Consider the following 6,000-nt stretch of genomic DNA (forward strand, 5'->3'; position numbering starts at 1 on the left):
GCCCAGTGTTGTAAGACGAGGTGTGTTGTAACACCAACAGTTTAACCAATAAGAAATTAGCTACAGAGGTGAAATGTGACTGTTACGACGATGACACAAAGTTCTTTACATTTTCATTTTTTAATAATGTAGTTAGATTCTATTTTGGCATACAATTACGGAAAACTAGTTAACGTTGCTGCATGAGTGTTTCTACTACTACAACGGCTGAGAGTTTTACTGCAAATTTGACATCTTTCTCTCTTCTGACCATCATAATCAATCTCTTGATATTTTTTCCTCTTTCGTAAAGTCACAGAAATGCTATTGTGGATTTGTTCTTTTGCTATCGAAACAAATGTGAATGCAAAAATTATTTTCTGTTCACCACTACAGATGTTTACCCAACTGTGGCAACTTCCACTTCTAAAAACCCCAGAAATGTGTAAAGGGTTCATTGGTTTGTTAGTTTTATTAGCCATTTTGAAATTAAATTTTAAATTAAAACATTTCAAATGCACAGACATTGGAGTAATTACGGTATACAACTTGATTATCTACAAAAAAAACATGCATAACTCTTAAAATGTCCAGGTTTTATGACTGTTACAAGCTCACTAGTGGCGTGGGTTGTAATATCACTTTGTACTTGACACTAATTTGCACTATTTAGGGATAAATTGTGTATTTCTAAACTACTTTACCATGCAGCAGACAAATAAGAGAATAGCATTTCACAATCTTTGCTGAAAGAAAACAAAACCACTCCCCCCGGAATGTAACATTACACTAGAAAGTCTCACAATGAACGGTCCTAATCCATTCTCACTGATACGATTGTTATCAATATTAAAATGGAACATTGTGAACAACATGATTATGATGGAGTGCGCAGTGTCAAGGCAACTGTTGTAAGACAGACTCCCTTTTTAACAGTATTTGAGGTACTTCTGAACTCTGTGGAACACTATTCACGCCTAGAACTCGGAGCATTTTTCATGCGTGCAGAGGCTCAGCTGCACGGACATGATCGAGCATGTGCTGCCGTGAGAAAGGAGACACCCATAGGCCTCACCGTGTCAGTGTTCGTGCACGCTCTCTCTGCTGTGCCTTAAAATAAAGTGCAAAGCCACCAGACATGCGGCCAGGATATGGCATGAGCGGAGTGTACCAGCCTCAATAAACAATCCGATGCCTCGAATGCTATTTGGGTGTGTACAATCTCATTCTCAGACATTACTGCATGTAGATGCATATTCCTTATGCAGGCAGCCTTCTTGCATTCTAAATCACAAAATGCAGATGGGCGCGTGAATGCATGCCTATTTAATAGTTACAATGCATGCATGATTCCCAGCCAGAACTGAAACTGGAAGTGCATAACCGATTTTGTCCGAGATGCAGAACGACTGCACTCATTGTGATGGCTTAAGGAGGTTGACACAAGTTGATATGACAGTTGTTGCAACAGCACCAAATGTTGCACAACAGTAACATGATCCATCGTGATGCAGGTACAGATTTGACAGGCGCTACTGACACGGTCACTGATTTAAAGGAAACGCTTGCATTCGATAACGAGAGAAGTAATCGTTAGACTTTGCAACACAGCTGTTCTTCTGATAAGCGCTTTCCGTCGCTCACATGTGTAGTTGCAGCGCTGCGCTCATGCAAAAAAATTTATTTACGTGGAACAGTTCGCCACTCGTAACACTGATAAAAGCGCATCTAATAGTTTCTGTCAAAAGTACGGAACCACCCAATCGAATTCATTCTCCAAGACAAGGTCTTCTTTCGACGTCCTGCAGAAACTCACCATAAATCTATGTTTTAAGAGTGGAAATACATTCGAACTGGATCTAGTTGGAAAATACTTATTGCGCATTAGGTTACCTCTAAAACCATCAGCGGCGTAGATCCAGCGATCCAGATCTTTTTCGCGTTGCTTTCAAGAAATAAAAGGGGGAAAAAAACTTGAAGCCTTTGCTTGTAGCGTCACTTCCTCGTTGGTAAGAAGAGCGCCACCCGCTGCAAATTGCACAGTGATGTAATTTTTCTCTTGCACCTTCAATACAAAAGACACCTTTTAATGAACGAGGCACATTTACGACCACATATAAAAACATCGTAGAGTTCAATCCCAGTAAACTCCAATCCTAATGTCATGCGTGCTTTAAAATAAGTTCTGTAAAAAAAAATAGACCTTCCTTAAACGACCCCATAACCGCTTGGTAAAGATTTGCACTAGTGTCCAAAGTAAACACACACGCGATGTTGCGATTAGTGAAATAAGATTAAAAAGAACTGTATTATTTAATGAAACAAAGTTAAATTAGATTCTAATGACTAACTGGGAACTAACATGAAGTTACAGTGAATCTGCTTATTATTGTTGTGATGTTGTTAAATGTTAATGTGCATAGCTTAAAGCTGCAGTCCGTAACTTTTTTTGGTTAAAAATTAATCAATATTTGAGCGAGTACATAACCAGCCAGTGTTCGAAACTATCGCCTTACTTTAGCCAGATTCACAACGGTCATCTTATAATAATGTTTTCTAATTTGAGTGGTATGGGTAGGTTTTCGTGGGAAATTCGAGCATGGCGCTGCGTCATTACGTCACGTCTGTAAACATAAAGAAGTTGTCCCGGCTACTAGGCTATCGCATGTGAGGATCCTGCAGGTGGCGGAGAAATGAACATGGAGGGCTTCTTTGACAAAATGGCGAGGCGTTTTTCGAAATAATTGCACGCGATTTCGTTATTATTGCACGCGCCTGCGAATCAAAACGCACAAAACAGTGTAGTTCACTCGTACATGAAGTATGGAACACATTCGCTTTCAGCTGAAGTCTTGTGATCACCTACTGTCCCGTTGGCCACACCCACTTCCGCTACCATATAAGGCCTTTCCTCTTCCATGCGGGGCTTACAGCAAATGCACGGGCCATGCGGGAAATTCCGTCACTGGGACACGTTCTTAAAAGCATGGCTTGTACCAAACATCCCCATCCATACCCGAATCGAGTGAATGAATTACAATGTGTGGTCAGTGAGCAAAGAGCTTGTAACTAGCGGAAAGCCAACGAATCAGAGATATTTATGAGGTTAATTATAACAAAAAGGCCAAACTGCATAGTTGTTTGGATTGGGGAGCCCAGTGTTGTAAGACGAGGTGTGTTGTAACACCAACAGTTTAACCAATAAGAAATTAGCTACAGAGGTGAAATGTGACTGTTACGACGATGACACAAAGTTCTTTACATTTTCATTTTTTAATAATGTAGTTAGATTCTATTTTGGCATACAATTACGGAAAACTAGTTAACGTTGCTGCATGAGTGTTTCTACTACTACAACGGCTGAGAGTTTTACTGCAAATTTGACATCTTTCTCTCTTCTGACCATCATAATCAATCTCTTGATATTTTTTCCTCTTTCGTAAAGTCACAGAAATGCTATTGTGGATTTGTTCTTTTGCTATCGAAACAAATGTGAATGCAAAAATTATTTTCTGTTCACCACTACAGATGTTTACCCAACTGTGGCAACTTCCACTTCTAAAAACCCCAGAAATGTGTAAAGGGTTCATTGGTTTGTTAGTTTTATTAGCCATTTTGAAATTAAATTTTAAATTAAAACATTTCAAATGCACAGACATTGGAGTAATTACGGTATACAACTTGATTATCTACAAAAAAAAACATGCATAACTCTTAAAATGTCCAGGTTTTATGACTGTTACAAGCTCACTAGTGGCGTGGGTTGTAATATCACTTTGTACTTGACACTAATTTGCACTATTTAGGGATAAATTGTGTATTTCTAAACTACTTTACCATGCAGCAGACAAATAAGAGAATAGCATTTCACAATCTTTGCTGAAAGAAAACAAAACCACTCCCCCCGGAATGTAACATTACACTAGAAAGTCTCACAATGAACGGTCCTAATCCATTCTCACTGATACGATTGTTATCAATATTAAAATGGAACATTGTGAACAACATGATTATGATGGAGTGCGCAGTGTCAAGGCAACTGTTGTAAGACAGACTCCCTTTTTAACAGTATTTGAGGTACTTCTGAACTCTGTGGAACACTATTCACGCCTAGAACTCGGAGCATTTTTCATGCGTGCAGAGGCTCAGCTGCACGGACATGATCGAGCATGTGCTGCCGTGAGAAAGGAGACACCCATAGGCCTCACCGTGTCAGTGTTCGTGCACGCTCTCTCTGCTGTGCCTTAAAATAAAGTGCAAAGCCACCAGACATGCGGCCAGGATATGGCATGAGCGGAGTGTACCAGCCTCAATAAACAATCCGATGCCTCGAATGCTATTTGGGTGTGTACAATCTCATTCTCAGACATTACTGCATGTAGATGCATATTCCTTATGCAGGCAGCCTTCTTGCATTCTAAATCACAAAATGCAGATGGGCGCGTGAATGCATGCCTATTTAATAGTTACAATGCATGCATGATTCCCAGCCAGAACTGAAACTGGAAGTGCATAACCGATTTTGTCCGAGATGCAGAACGACTGCACTCATTGTGATGGCTTAAGGAGGTTGACACAAGTTGATATGACAGTTGTTGCAACAGCACCAAATGTTGCACAACAGTAACATGATCCATCGTGATGCAGGTACAGATTTGACAGGCGCTACTGACACGGTCACTGATTTAAAGGAAACGCTTGCATTCGATAACGAGAGAAGTAATCGTTAGACTTTGCAACACAGCTGTTCTTCTGATAAGCGCTTTCCGTCGCTCACATGTGTAGTTGCAGCGCTGCGCTCATGCAAAAAAATTTATTTACGTGGAACAGTTCGCCACTCGTAACACTGATAAAAGCGCATCTAATAGTTTCTGTCAAAAGTACGGAACCACCCAATCGAATTCATTCTCCAAGACAAGGTCTTCTTTCGACGTCCTGCAGAAACTCACCATAAATCTATGTTTTAAGAGTGGAAATACATTCGAACTGGATCTAGTTGGAAAATACTTATTGCGCATTAGGTTACCTCTAAAACCATCAGCGGCGTAGATCCAGCGATCCAGATCTTTTTCGCGTTGCTTTCAAGAAATAAAAGGGGGAAAAAAACTTGAAGCCTTTGCTTGTAGCGTCACTTCCTCGTTGGTAAGAAGAGCGCCACCCGCTGCAAATTGCACAGTGATGTAATTTTTCTCTTGCACCTTCAATACAAAAGACACCTTTTAATGAACGAGGCACATTTACGACCACATATAAAAACATCGTAGAGTTCAATCCCAGTAAACTCCAATCCTAATGTCATGCGTGCTTTAAAATAAGTTCTGTAAAAAAAAATAGACCTTCCTTAAACGACCCCATAACCGCTTGGTAAAGATTTGCACTAGTGTCCAAAGTAAACACACACGCGATGTTGCGATTAGTGAAATAAGATTAAAAAGAACTGTATTATTTAATGAAACAAAGTTAAATTAGATTCTAATGACTAACTGGGAACTAACATGAAGTTACAGTGAATCTGCTTATTATTGTTGTGATGTTGTTAAATGTTAATGTGCATAGCTTAAAGCTGCAGTCCGTAACTTTTTTTGGTTAAAAATTAATCAATATTTGAGCGAGTACATAACCAGCCAGTGTTCGAAACTATCGCCTTACTTTAGCCAGATTCACAACGGTCATCTTATAATAATGTTTTCTAATTTGAGTGGTATGGGTAGGTTTTCGTGGGAAATTCGAGCATGGCGCTGCGTCATTACGTCACGTCTGTAAACATAAAGAAGTTGTCCCGGCTACTAGGCTATCGCATGTGAGGATCCTGCAGGTGGCCGATTGTTTATAGCCTTTTCTCACAGCAGCTGGAATAATTAAATGTATCATTTTGATGGCGGATTGTAATCCAGAAACGATTATATGTTTATGAAACACATGTGAATGAAGTGAAATTATATTCCAGTTTTAAATGTGCTTCTGATTACAGATAACCTGGGATTACAAAAGATTTGTATTTTAAAGACAACCAGTTCGAAG

The 6,000-nt window shown here is 39.6% G+C and overlaps 1 pseudogene; it reads left to right on the forward strand.

Annotated features, from left to right (window-relative positions):
• The first annotated feature begins 4,607 nt into the window (after window positions 1-4,607).
• LOC107666237 (prostaglandin reductase 2-like) overlaps window positions 4,608-6,000 on the forward strand; it is a 4,525-nt pseudogene continuing 3,132 nt past the window's right edge.

Source organism: Sinocyclocheilus anshuiensis, unplaced genomic scaffold (genome assembly GCF_001515605.1).
Source record: "Sinocyclocheilus anshuiensis isolate Anshui unplaced genomic scaffold, SAMN03320099.WGS_v1.1 scaffold936, whole genome shotgun sequence".
Taxonomy (NCBI): Eukaryota; Metazoa; Chordata; class Actinopteri; order Cypriniformes; family Cyprinidae; genus Sinocyclocheilus; species Sinocyclocheilus anshuiensis.